Source organism: Pristiophorus japonicus, unplaced genomic scaffold (genome assembly GCF_044704955.1).
Source record: "Pristiophorus japonicus isolate sPriJap1 unplaced genomic scaffold, sPriJap1.hap1 HAP1_SCAFFOLD_75, whole genome shotgun sequence".
NCBI classification, from domain to species: Eukaryota; Metazoa; Chordata; class Chondrichthyes; family Pristiophoridae; genus Pristiophorus; species Pristiophorus japonicus.
The window spans coordinates 45,863-60,538 of record NW_027254666.1 but is presented as its reverse complement, the minus strand read 5'-3'; the positions used below and the strand labels follow the sequence as shown (position 1 = coordinate 60,538).

At 44.7% G+C, this 14,676-nt stretch overlaps 1 non-coding gene across 1 annotated transcript; it reads right to left on the bottom strand.

Annotated features, from left to right (window-relative positions):
- Positions 1-4,622: 4,622 nt before the first annotated feature.
- On the bottom strand, positions 4,623-4,695 carry trnak-cuu (transfer RNA lysine (anticodon CUU)). Its single transcript has one exon. It is a non-coding gene; the product is annotated as a tRNA-Lys (tRNA).
- Positions 4,696-14,676: the final 9,981 nt, after the last annotated feature.

Genomic DNA, 14,676 nt, shown 5'->3' with positions numbered 1-14,676 from the left:
GAAAGGAAAGGAGTCGGTGGCTGCGAAATGCACAAGGTTCCACAAAAGAGACTGTTAGCTAAAATGAGTGAAATTGAAGGCAAATTATTGGAGTGGTTAGAAGATTGTTTAGATGGTCGAAGACAGGGAGTAGGGATAGTGTGAATATATTCGAATTGGAATGTCGAACTAGTGGTGTCCCACAAGGAACTGTGCTGGAGAATCAACTATTCACTCTATTTATTAATGACATGGACAACATTACAGAGAGCCAAATATCCAAGTTTGCCGATGGTACAAAGTAAGTCGTGTAGATATAGTAAGTAGTGTAGATATAGGCACAACATTACAAAGATAAATTGATAGATTAAGTGAGCGAACAAGGCTGTGGCAGGTGAATTATAAAACACACAAGCGTGACTTCATCCATTTTGAACCTGAGAGAAATAGATCGAGTATTTATTGAGTGGTATAAAGCTGGGAGTCGTGGGTAGATTTAGGGGCCCATGTACATACACTAAAATATAGTAGTCAGGTGCAAAATATATTCACAAAGGCTAAAATAATTTTAGTCTTTAGATCTACAGTGATGGAATATAAAGAAGAGAATGTATTACTAAACTATAAAAAGCCTTGATTACATCATATCTGCAGTATCGTGCACAGTTCTGGGCACCGCACCTTAGAAATTATATATTGGCCATGGAGAATGATACCAGGGCTCCGTGTTAAACTGTGAGGATAGATTAAATAAACGAGGCTTCTGGTCCTTGGAATACAGCAGGTTAGGGAGCGATTTCATTGGGTGTATTGGACTTGGAAAGGAATTGAAGGGTAGATGGAGAGACACACTTTCCGCTGGCGGAGGACTCTGAGACAAGGGAACACAACCTTAAAATCCCAATCTGGCCATTCGGGAGAAACGTTGGGAAACACTTCTTCACTCAAAGGGTGGTAGAAGTGAGGAGCTCTCTCCCACAAAATGCAGCAGATGCTATCTCAATGAATAATTTTAAATCAGAGGTAGATTAAGGTTTTCTAGCCAAGGGTATTACGGGATATGGAGCCAAGGCGTGAGGACACAGATCAGCCACAATCTCATTGACTGGAGGAATAGGCTCGAGGGGTTGATACATATTAATGCTTGGGGGTCACCAGACACCAGAGGGCGCCGCAGTCGAGGTAGAAACATAGAAACATAGATAATAGGTGCAGGAGTAGGCCAATCGGCCCTTCTAGCCTGCACCGCCATTCAATGAGTTCATGGCTGAACATTCAACTTCAGTACCCCATTCCTGCTTTCTCGCCATACCCCTTGATCCCCCTAGTAGTAAGGACCTCATCTAACTCCTTTTTGAATATATTTAGTGAATTCGCCTCAACAACTTTCCGTGGTAGAGAATTCCACAGGTTCACCACTCTCTTGGTGAAGAAGTTCCTCCGCATCTCGGTCCTAAATGGCTTACCCCTTATCCTTAGACTGTGACCTCTGGTTCTGGACTTCCCCAACATTGGGAACATTCTTCCTGCATCTAACCTGTCTAACCCCGTCAGAATTTTAAATGTTTCTAAGAGGTCCCCTCTCATTCTTCTGAACTCCAGTGAATACAAGCACAGTTGATCCAGTCTTTCTTGATAGGTCAGTCCCGCCATCCCGGGAATCAGTCTGGTGAACCTTCGCTGCACTCCCTCAATAGCAAGAATGTCCTTCCTCAGGTTAGGAGACCAAAACTGTACACAATACTCCAGGTGTGGCCTCACCAATGCCCTGTACAACTGTAGCAACACCTCCCTGCCCCTGTACTTAAAACCCCTTGCTATGAAGGCCAACATGCCATTTGCTTTCTTAACCGCCTGCTGCACCTTCATGCCAACCTTCAATGACTGATGTACCATGACACCCAGGTTTCTTTGCACCTCCCCTTTTCCTAATCTGTCACCATTCAGATAATAGTCTGTCTCTCTGTTTTTACCACCAAAGTGGATAACCTCACATTTATCCACATAATACTTCATCTGCCATGCATTTGCCCACTCACCTAACCTATCCAAGTCGCTCTGCAGCCTCACAGCATCCTCCTCGCTGCTCACACTGCCACCCAACTTAGTGTCATCCGCAAATTTGGAGATACTACATTTAATCCCCTCATCTAAATCATGAATGTACAGTGTAAACAGCTGGGGCCCCAGCACAGAACCTTGGGGTTTACACATGTGGCATGCGTGCTTGGTCATCTGTTTCTAAGCTGGGTGTCTTTGTCACACAGACACTCTCGGGCTGGAATAAAGATGGATCAGGTTGCACCTGAGTGAGTTTACAGCAACAAGACACTTGAGTCATTACAATTGGCGAAGAAAATATTTAAGACCCTTCGCATGCACAACGGGCACATTGGAAATCCTGGAGAGATTTGTGAAGGGTGAGGATTGGGCAGATTTTGTCGACCGCCTGGATCAGTATTTTGTGGCCAACAGCATGGAGGCAGAGACCTACACAGTTAAGCACAGGGCAATTCTCCTCACCGTTTGTGGTCTGAAAATTTACGGCCTCATAAAGAATCTTCTCTCGCCAATAATTTCGGTGGAAAAAGTGTATGAAGAATTGTGTACGTTGGTGGGTAACCATCTGAAGCCACAGAGGGGATCATCATATCATGCTACCGTTTCTACACACATGTTCGTGCTGAGGGTGAGGATGTGTCGGGATTTATTGCTGACCTGCGCCGTCTTGCTGAGCCGTGTAAGTTCAGGAACATGCTGGAAGACATGCTGCGTGATGTCTTCGTGCTGGACATCAGCCATGATGCGATCCTCAGGAAGCTGTTGGCTGCAGAGATGCTGGATTTGAAAAAGGCCATCGCAACTGCCCAGGCTTGCATGACGACGGATGATAATTTGAGGCAGATATTATCGATGAGTCAGAGTTCCACGGCAAGTACTGCAAACAAGATGGCGCCGTTTTCGGGCAGAGCTGCTTACACGAAACCTGCCGCTGCTCAGAGCCCGCCAACTGCTTCGATCCAGATTTCACCCTGTTGGCATTGTGGGCGCAATCATCGGCATCATCAGTGTGAGTTTAGACAATATTCATCAAATGAATGTTCGAAAGTGGGGCATCTTCACAGGATGTGTCAGTTTCCCCTCTTTATGCTCTGCAGATAAAGGCCGCATTCGACAACAAACTCGTTTGTAACAGGTAATTGTCGGTTGAGCACATGATTTGACAACGAGACTTGTTGATCAAGCCTCATTGACAAAGGCAACAAAACTGGCCACCAGCACCAGGTGTCTTTCACTTGTTGATCCCAAATTTTCAGCAGCTGGGACAACATGAATTCAGATCCACCAAGATTTGAACTTAAATCACTGGATTCAGAATCCAGAGTGCTGACCATTACACCATGGAACCAACCATAGCAAAAAATTGGAAACTTTTCCCAAAACAACAAAACCATCTCCAACATTACAATTTGGCTCGGTCTTTTCTCATCCATAACGTCAGTTTCCCCTCTTTACACTCTGCTAATTATTGATGCAGAGCAATTCACATAGATGCCGTCAACCATCAAAAGTCCTGTCATTATCCACAGCGGTTCCGGCAATTTTCTGATCGCAAAGCACTTTCAGTCCTTGTCCTTGTCCAGAAAATTACAGAGGCGGAAATTGGGGAGCTTCATCACATGGAAAGGAGAACATTTTTGATTTGTGCAGTTCCGGTCAGAGAAATGTTTGTAAAAGGAACTTTTTGCACAGAGAGGGATTGAGCATTTCAGCTTGTTGCTGAACACTTCTCTCTGGGCACTGAGCTAAGCAGTAGTTTCTGTAGTGTGGTGGTTATCACATTTGTCTCACATGCGAAATGACCTTAGTTTGATCCCAGGCAGAAATATTATTTTTGAAACAAAAACTTGTGTGCGATAAAATTGAACAAAAGCAGTCCGGGTCACATTGTCGCATGATGCAAGCTACCTCGGACCCGGGCCAAAGCTCCCCGGACACCGAGCACACGCTCAGGAAAACCCTGGAGGAGAGGATATCCTAGTCACTGGGCCTTCCAGCAACACTGAACAAGCACCCGGTCTGAAAGTTTCCAGAGTAATAATTTGCAACTATTTCATTCACCAGTCAGGATTGCCGAGCGGTCTAAGGCGCTGCGTTAAGGTTGTAGTTTCCTCTTGAGGCATGGGTTTGAAACCCACTCCTGACATTAATTGTATTTAATTACAAACTGATTTGTTTTGACACCACTCTGAAGTGCATTGGGACATCCATCGAACTTCATAAAATTACTCCACTTCAACGACAAACGGTAATATCAAAGTTACTTCAGAAACGGCCTCGATCCCGGGTGGCTGCCGCGAAAGCAATGGTTTTGTGAAGTATTGAAAAGTGCCTTCGAAATATCTGGCACTGCAAATTTAAAAACACGGTTATAAGTTGTTTCAGTGCAAAGAAGGCAGGCTCAAAGGGCCAAATGTCCGACTCCAGCTCCTGGTTCTTGTGTTCTTATGCAGAGCACAGAACAAATGATTAAATTATCAACTCTCCCTCAGTTCGCATTTCTTTCATTGTGCAAAAGAAGATTATAGGTTCATTAATAATGTTTCCCCGTGAAAACAACATAAGATTTAAGGAAAATTAATCACCCAACGTGGGGCTCAAACTCACGACCCTGAGATTAAGAGTCTCATGCTCTACCGACTGAGCTAGCCGGGCTTCTCAACAGCTACCCTGTCAATCCCCTTCAGAATATTGTCCATTTCAATGAGATCACCTCTCTTTCTTCTGAACTCCAGAGAGCATCGGCATATTCTACACAATCTCTCATCATAGGACAGTCCTCTCATTCCAGGAATCAATCTGGTGAACCTCCGTTGTACCACCTCCCAGGCAAATATATCCTTCCTCAGATAAGGAGACCAAAACTGTGTCCAGTACTCCAGGTGTGGTCTCACCAGGGCCCTGTACAATTGTAGCAAGACTTCCTTACTCTTGTACTATGGGCTATTTATTAGGTACTATGGGCTGAATATCATGTTTTTCTGCTGATTCTACGGTTGTATAAAAATGTATTAAACTTTAACAGTCACTCGGCAAACTTATTTGTATTTCCTTCAGTGTGCAACACATGTGGGTGGATTAATGATGATTGAAACAATTATTCAGTATCTCACAGACTTCAATTATTTTTGTCAACTTGCTTTGTAAAAATGCTTTCTGTGACCGAGAATCAAACCCAGACCACAGCAGTGAGAGCACCAGACCCTAACCACTAGACTACCAGGGAACACTGCTTGCAGTCTCTGCGATAGCTTTAAATATAGTCAGCTTACAATCACAGCTGAGAATTGTGCGGTGACACGGGGTGTAACTGGATTTGCTGGGAGCTGCGTGGAGAACACCAGCGGCAGGTCGGGGCCATAAAAGGAGCGGTGAGCGGCGGCCTGGGAGCAGCGTGGTGGTGTACCACGACAAGGTATAACGCGAGCTGGTGTAGGAGGGTGACGGCAGCGTAGTGTTATGTCATCAAAGTCCAGGTCGGTGATTGAAGCGTGGGCAGGTACAGCAGGAACAGCGAGAGACTGGGGAGGTTGTGATCGGAGCCCAGGGGCGGGGTGAGTTCAGGGCTAGGGGCCCAGGGACAGCACGGGCCAGCCCACACTGCGATATGTGTGTACACCAGATCCGTGCAGCAGAGCTGGTCTCCAGTCGTCCAGGCGTTCGAGCAGCAGGAAGGTGGATCGAGCAGCGCCCTATAAAGGCCCAGCAGGAGTCGGGGATCGGCGGCAGTCGGAGGTGTAGCTGGAGGAGGAGCAGCGAGCAGCGAGCTACAGCTGGTGCAGGATCAAAAGTAAGAAAGAAGTTTAAAGTAATCGAAGGGTAACGTCACAACCAAGAGGGTTAGTGATTGGCTGGTTGAGTAGTGCGTAGTTTACCTTTCATTTTTCTTTCTTCTTGTTCTTAGCAGTAAGAAACCTTGTCATTGTTGAAAAATTAATTAATTTAAGGGTTAAGTCATGGCAGGAGAGCCCAGACTTGTGTCATGCTCCACCCGAGCTATGTGGGAAGACAGCGACGCTTCCAGCATCCCTGACGACTGCATGTGCAGGAAGTGTATCCAGCTGTAGCTCCTGGCAGACCACATTGTGGCACTGGAGCTGCACATGGATTCACTCTGGAGCATCCGCGATGCTGAGGAAGTCGTGAATAGTATGTTTAGTGAGTTGGTCATACCACAGGTAAAGGTTATTCAGGCAGATAAGGGATGGGTGACCAAAAAAAAGAGCAGTGGAAGGAAGGTACTGCAGGTGTCCCCTGCAGCCATCTCTCTCCAAAACAGATACACCACCTTGGGTACTGTTGGGGGAGATCATTCATCAGGGGAAGGCAGCAGCAGCCGTCCATGGCACCAGGGTTGGCTCTTCTGCACAGGACGGCAGGAAAAAGTGTGGGAGAGCTATAGTGATAGGGGATTCTATTGTAAGGCGAATAGTTTGGCGTTTCTGCGGGCGCAAACGAGACTCCAGGATTGTTTGTTGCCTCCCTGGTGCAAAGGTCAAGTATGTCTCGGAGCGGCTAAAGCGCATTCTGGAGGGGCAGGGTGAACAGCCAGCTGTAGTGGTGCATATTGATACCCACGATATAGATAAAAACGTGATGAAGTCCTACAAGCTCAGTTTAGGGATCTAGGAGTTAAATTAAAAAGTAGGACATCAAAGGTAGTAATCTCACGATTGCTACCAGTGCCACGAGCTAGTCAGAGTAGGAATTGCAGGATAGCTCAGAGGAATACGTGGCTTGAGGAGTGATGCAGAAGAGAGGGATTCAAATTCCTGGGACATTGGAGCTGGTTCTGGGGGAGGTAGGACCAGTACAAACCAGACAGTCTGCACCTGGGCAGGATCGGAACCAATGTCCTAGGGGCAGTTTCTGCTAGTGCTGTTGGGAAGAGTTTCAACGAATATGGCAGGGGGATGGGAAGCTATGGAGGGAGACAGAGGGAAGTAAAATGGGACAGAAGCAAAAATGGAAAGAAGAAAAGTAAAAATGGAGGACAGAGAAACCCAAGGCAAAAATCGAAAAGGGCCACATTACAGTAAAAGTCTAAAGAGACAAAGTGTGTTAAAACGACAACCTGAAAGCTCTGTGCCTCAATGCGAGGAGTATTCGTAATAAGGTGGATGAATTAACTGCGCAGGCAGCTATTAGTGAATATGATATAATTGAGATTATGGAGACATGACTCCAGGTTGATCAAGGTTGGGAACTCAACATCCAGAGGTATTCAACATTCAGGAAGGATAGACAGAAATAAAAAGGAGGTGGGGTAGCGTTGCTGGTTAAAGAGGAAATTAATGCAGTAGTAAGGAAGGACATTAGCTTGGATGATGTGGAATCTGTATAGTTAGAGCTACGGAATACCAAAGGGCAGAAAACGCGAGTGGGTGTTGTGTACAGACCAGCAAACAGCAGTAGTGAGGTTGGGGACAGCATCAAACAAGAAATTAGAGATGCGTTCAATCATGGGCAACTTTAATCTGCATTTAGATTGGGCTAACCAAACTGGTAGAAATACGGTGGAGGAGCATTTCGTGGAGTGTATTAGAGATGGTTTTCTAGATTAATATGTCGAGGAACCAACTCGAGGGCTGGCCATCCTCAACTGGGTGATGTGTTATGAGAAAGGACCAATTAGCAATATTGTTGTGCGAGGCCCCTTGGGGAAGAGTGATCATAATATGTTAGAATTCTTTATTAAGATGGAGAGTGGCACAGTTAATTCAGAGACTCAGGTCCTGAACTTAAGGAAAGGTAACTTCGATGGTATGAGACAAGAACTGGCTGGAATAGACTGGCGAATGAAACTTAAAGATTTGACAGTGGATCGACAATGGCAATCATTTAAAGATCACATGGATGAATTTCAACAATTGTACATCCCTGCCTGGAGTAAAAATAAAACGGAGAAGGTGGCTCAACCGTGACTAACACGGGAAATTAGGAATAGTGTTAAATCCACGGAAGGGGCATATAAGTTGGCCAGAAAAAGCAGCAAACCTGAGGACTGGGAGAAATTTAGAATTCCGCAGAGGAGGATAAGGATTTAATTAGGAAGGGGAAAATAAGAGTATGGGAACATAAAAACTGACTGCAAAAGCTTCTATAGATATGTGAAGCGAAAAAGATTAGTGAAGTCAAGACAGAGTTAGATATGGCCCTTGCGGCGAAAGGGATCAAGGGGTATTGAGAAAAAGCAGGAACGGGGTACTGATGCAATGATCAGCCATGATCTTATTGAATGGTGGTGCAGGCTCGAAGCGCCGGATGGCCTACTCCTGCACCTATTTTCAATGTTTCTGTGATTCTATGTTTCTATGTCCCTTGCAATCGGAATCATGTGAATTTCTAATGGAGAACTGGGCTTGTATTCACTGGAGTTCAGAAGAATGAGAGGGGACCTCATAGAAACGTTTAAAATTCTGACGGGGTTTGACAGGTTAGATGCAGGAAGAATGTTCCCAATGTTGGGGAAGTCCAGAACCAGGGGACACAGTCTAAGGATAAGGGGGAAGCCATTTAGGACCGAGATGAGGAGGAATTTCTTCACCCAGAGAGTGGTGAACCTGTGGAATTCTCTAACACAGAAAGCTGTTGAGGCCAATTCACTAAATATATTCAAAAAGGAGTTAGATGAAGTCCTTACTATTAGGGGAATCAAGCGGTATGGTGAGAAAGCAGGAATGGGGTACTGAAGTTGCATGTTCAGCCATGAACTCATTGAATGGCGGTGCAGGCTAGAAGGGCCGAATGGCCTACTCCTGCACCTAGTTTCTATGTTTCTATGTTTCTATGTTTCTATGAAATGGCAGACCAATTGAACAAATACTTTGGTTCCGTCTTCACGAAGGAAGACACATATAACCTTCCGGAAATACTAGTGGACCGAGCGTCTTGCGAGAAGGCTAAAGGGATCAAGTGGCGTGGAGAGAAAGCAGGAATGGGGAACTGAAGTTGCATGATCAGCCATGATCATATTGGATGGTGGTGAAGGCTCGAAGGGCCTGCACCTGCACCTATTTTCTATGTTTCTATTATAATTCAACTGTTTAAAACTGTAGTTAGGCCAAAGCGAGAGTACTGAGCACTGTTCTGGTCACCAAATCACAGGAAATGTTAATTGAACTGCAAAGGGTACAACGGAGATTCACAAGGATTTTGCCAGGACTGGACAATTTTAGCCATGAGACATGCTTCGATAGCCTGCGGTTGTTTACTGTGGAACAGAGAATGCGGAGGGGGAGACTTGATTGCGGTGCATGAAATGATGTGGGGCCCAGATAGAGTGGGTTACTATGGAGCTAATTCCCTCAGCAGAGATGGAAATTACCAAGCGGGAGAGAATTAAATAAAGATTTGAAGGATTAGAGGGGATTAGTGAAGAAAACTGCTGAACCCAAACACTAGTGTGGGTTTGGAGGTCACTGCCTGAATGGTAGTAAATGCAGAAAACCGCATCGTATTTACAAAGGGTTTGGTTATGCACGTGAAGTGCTGTAACCGACACGGCTACGGACCAAGAGCTGGAAAGTGAGATTAGGCTGGAGAGCTCCTTTTCAGCCCACATAGACACGGTGGGCCCAATGGCCGCTCTCTGTGCTGTAACTTTCTGTGATTCTACCATTCCCAGTATTTCCTTATAAGTTTTTTAAGAAAAGGCAATTATGTCATTTTTTTAGCAATGTGAGACTTTTGTCTCCGGGTCTTCTGGGCTTTATCTGATTGGGAATTGTGCTTATGTTATTAAAAGTCTTGCTGTGAAAGTTGTTGATATCATCTGTTTGTTCAGTAACTGTAACTAAACCCAGTCAGCAGTGGGCCCGATGTTATAACTGGATGGATTCTCTCGCCTATAAATAAGAGGAATCTTCTCATTGTCTCAATCGGTGAATTGCTCCCAGCATTAATACCAACCATCGATTCATCGATTCGAATCACAAGGGAAAATGTCTCTTGGTTTTCTCATCAAGCTCCAGATTCTATGGGCAATTTTTGATGTCCAAAAGATTTACTATCCTCTGCTGGCTGCTGTGTGTGTCCCTGGTAAGTTCCTCCTTTCAGTCGGTATTTCAATAACCCGAGATTAACAGTAAATGGCTTCTTAGTCCCCGTGTCCAGCTTTTTATTCAATTACTTTCCTTGCAGTATAGCAACGAATAAACTTCAAAAATACATCGATGGCTGAAAACACTTTGGGGCATCCTGTGGTCATGAACGGTGCTGCACTCCGGCAATTCATTCATTCATTCATTGATAGAAACATAGAAACATAGAAAACAGGTGCGGGAGTAGGCCATTCGGCCCTTCGAGTCTGCACCGCCATTCAATGAGATCATGGCTGATCATTCCCTCAGTACCCCTTTCCTGCTTTCTCTCCATACCCCTTGATCCCTTTAGCCGTAAGGGCCACATCTAACTCCCTCTTGAATATATCCAATGAACTGGCCTCAACAACTCTCTGCGATACAGAATTCCACAGGTTAACAACTCTCTGAGTGAACAAGTTTCTCCTCATCTCACTGCTAAATGTCCTACCTTTTATCCTAAGATTGTGTCCCCTGGTTCTGGACTTCCCCAACATCGGGACCATTCTTCCCGCATCTAACCTGCCCAGTTCCGTCAGAATCTTACATGTTTCTATGAGATCCCCTCTCATCCTTCTAAACTCCAGTGTATAAAGGCCCAGTTGATCCTGTTTATCCTCATATGTCAGTCCAGCCATCCCGGGAATCAGTCTGCAGAACCTTCGCTGCACTCCCTCAATTGCAAGAACGTCCTTCCTTAGGTTAGAAGATAAAATTAAACACAATATTCCAGTTGAGGCTTCACCAAGACCCTGTACAACTGCAGTAAGATCTTCCTGCGCCTGTACTCAAATCCCCTAGCTATGAGGGCCAACATACCATTTGTCTTCTTCACCGCCTGCTGTACCTGTATGCCAACTTTCAATGACTGATGAACCATGACACCCAGGTCTCGTTACACCTCCCCTTTTCCTGATCTGCTGCCATTCATATAATATTCTGCCTTCGTGTTTTTACCCCCAAAGTGGATAACCTCACATTTATCCACATTATACTGCATCTGCCATGCATTTTCCCACTCACCTAACCTGTCCAAGTCACCCTGCAGCCTCTTAACATCCCCCTCACAGCTCACACTGCCACCCAGTTTAGTGTCATCTGCAAACTTGGAGATATTACACTCAATTCCTTCATCTAAATCGTTGATGTATATTGTAATGAGCTGGGGTCCCAGCACTGAGCCCTGTGGCACTCCACTAGTCACTGCCTGCCATTCTGAAAAGGACCCGTTTATCCCTACTCTCTGCTTCCTGTCTGCCAACCAGTTCTCTATCCACATCAGTACATTACCCCCAATACCATGATCTTTGATTTTGCACACCAATCTCTTGGGTGGGACCTTGTGAAAAGCCTTTTGAAAGTCCAAATACACCACATCCACTGGTTCTCCCTTGTCCACTCTGCTCGTTACTTCCTCAAAAAATTCCAGAAGATTCGTCAAGCCTGATTTCCCATTCATTAATCCATGCTGACTTGGACCGGTCCTATCACTGCTTTCCAGATGTGTTGCTATTTCGTCCTTAATGATTGATTCCAACATTTTCCCCACGACTGATGTCAGGCTAACCGGTCTATAATTACCCGTTTTCTCTCTCCCTCCTTTTTTAAAAAGTGGTGTTACATTAGCTCCCCTCCAGTCCATAGGAACTGATCCAGAATCGATAGACTGTTGGAAAATGACCACCAATGCATCCTCTATTTCTAGGACCACTTCCTTCAGTACTCTTTCTTCCTTCCTTTCTCCTGCCTCTCTGTTGTTTTGTGAATCGCTCCTGAGTGTGTTTGATTCTGGTCCATGCTGCACTGATGTGAACTCCCATTCATTGCTAGCAGTTCAATGGATGCTGTGTCTTTCATTTGTCATTATTAGTTCCATTTCAGCAATCGTATTTAGATCTGACTCTTCTGTCAGGCGATGGGACCAGCCATACTACTTATTCTCTCACTTTAAAGGGGATACTTTGCTGTAAATTCTGAGTCCGAGTTTCGGCTGAGAAACTGTTCCATGATCTCACACAAATTAGACAATTTCTGCATTATACAGTTGATTATTTAATTGTACAAATGAGTCAGAACAGTTAGCTGAGAGAATCATTGATAATACAATCTGATTCAGCTGCCGCACTTTCCATCATTTCCAGTTTTAAGTTATGTCACTGTTTCTGAATAGTTAAATTACAGTTCTGATTTTGATCCCGGTTTATTATTGTGCAGCACATTTAATGGTTTGATTACTGAGACTGAATCTGCATTATCAATTGAATCCCGTGCCTGCCTGATACAGTTCATCATATGGTTGATCGAATGTATAGTCATTGTAGCGTAGTGTTTTGTTAGTGACACCATTCGTTGTTGGATTGTGATTTATTCATTATATGAATTAAAAGCCGAGTGCACTCACACCACTTGAGCAAAAGAGCAAGAGTCACAGTGTTTGAATAGAATGGAAATATTTGCCGGCACAGATCCGATGCACCGATTGGCCTCCTCCTGTGCTCTACTATTCTACGATTTTACGATTCTCGCTTCTGAAACCCAGTTTTGGAGTAATGGCCTGGGATTTGCTCTCAGCATTTGCCATCATTACAACTGTGAATCTGAGAGCAATGTCCGGAGTAAGCACATGCACAGTTACAGGTGGAAATCCAGGAGTTGCTGCCAGTCATTCCATGTTCCTCCACAGGACTCGCTGTTAAACTCCCCACAGCCGGCAATCAATTCAACTCGCTGACATAAATTAAACTTTTATGCTGTTTTATCTCTCTTAAAAGCCCCGGAAATAGTCAAGCCTTGTTGAAAGAGACGTAACTTTGTTTTTGATGGTGTATTACACTCTAATTACTTCTGAACCGTCGTCCTGGCACTAAACATCGAATTCTATACCGACGTTATGTCAAAATCTTCCACAATGATAAAAATTCCAAGTTATTGATAACTTAAAAAACATGTTTCCTTATATTATTTCAGTTTCTACATTATTCCTGTAAATTTCCCAATCTATATTTCACTCTCTGTAAAATAATTAAAAGGTGAAGGATAATCAATGCATTTTACTTCCCAATTTGCAATCTGTGAATTGTTCAATGTGATTGGCTGCTGAGCCAGCTTTATGACATCACTGTTGCTGGAGTCTGTAGATCCCCTATACTTGCCTCAAATGCAACTTACTATCAGCGGGGTGATATTGATGCCACAGGAATCACTGGATCTTTGTGGGCAGCATTGTTCGAGGTCAGCGGTGAGCACCATCACGTTTCCACTGACCGCAAAATCTGGGCGATTATAGTTTGAATCATATTATTCCACTATTTACAGTAAGAGCAGCATTGTTCCAACTGTAACCTGTAAGGTAATTGAGAAATTGTGGGGAAAATGAATAATATGAAGGGGACATTCTCCGCCGTTGTATTCTTGGTGCAGCACATGACACGTGAACATGAATTTCCAATTGCCGAGTGTAGAATCAGAGAATGGTTAGAGCACAGAAGGACATACGGCCAATCTAGCCTGTGCCAGATCTCTGCAAGGGCACTTCAGCTATTCCCACTCCCCATCCTTTCCCCTGAGCCCGAGGAGTTGTTTCCTTCAGAAGAGCACAGGATATCAGTTACTCGGCTCCTCGAATGTTAATCCATCGGGAATCCAATGGGAAAAGCATCAGGATTGGAATCACATCTAATATCCAAAACAAACATTAATTCAGAATTGAACATTTTGTATTTGGAGCACAAATGTGGAACAATATTTCTACATGAGATGTAAACTAGTTGTAATTTTAAATGTATATGCGACAGGCTCGCGAGGGAGATGGTGGAAGCAGTGAGAGTTGCCTCATTCAGAGGCAAGTTCGATAAATATGCTTCAAAAATTACCTTTCCAGGATAGAGTGTATGTGTCTTTCCCCTCGCCCCACACCAAACCTACATCCTTCTGTGACCGCCCTGGAAAACTCTCTCTCCCGACTTTCTTACAACTGCACTTACGAGATCCCAACTGTCCAGCCTTCGGCCCTCCATTCACCACGATATTTCTGCAGCTACCGATCTGCTCAACCACACCCTCACCACCACATTTGTTGGCCCAGTCCCGATTAAAACAATCAGTCTCTCTCTCACACTGGCTGTTCCCCCTGGTGCAGTACCCAACTTCACTCCCTTAAGTCTAAGAGACACAGACTTAAACGGATATGGCGGACAACTGGTTTAGCTATTCACCGCCAATAATAATGTATTATTGGATCCTGCTCCTGTCTGACAAAATTGCTCCCTACTCCAGAATCATTCTGGAATGCAAAGATCAACCCGGCTTCCATTGTCTAGTGCTAACCAACTTATTAAACCCTCTCCCCAGTCTCCTTCATCCTCACCTCGCACAACAATTTTAGGCGCTCATGCACTTCTTTGTCTCTAAGATTGAGACCATCCAATAAGCTGCCTCTGCCACTTTGCTTCCTTCCCCTAGGCCACCGTGACAAACTTCCTATCAGGATCGCCCTGCCCTAGGCCTGGACTTGCATATGTTTCCACTTTCTCTCTAATCTCCCCTCATGACTGAT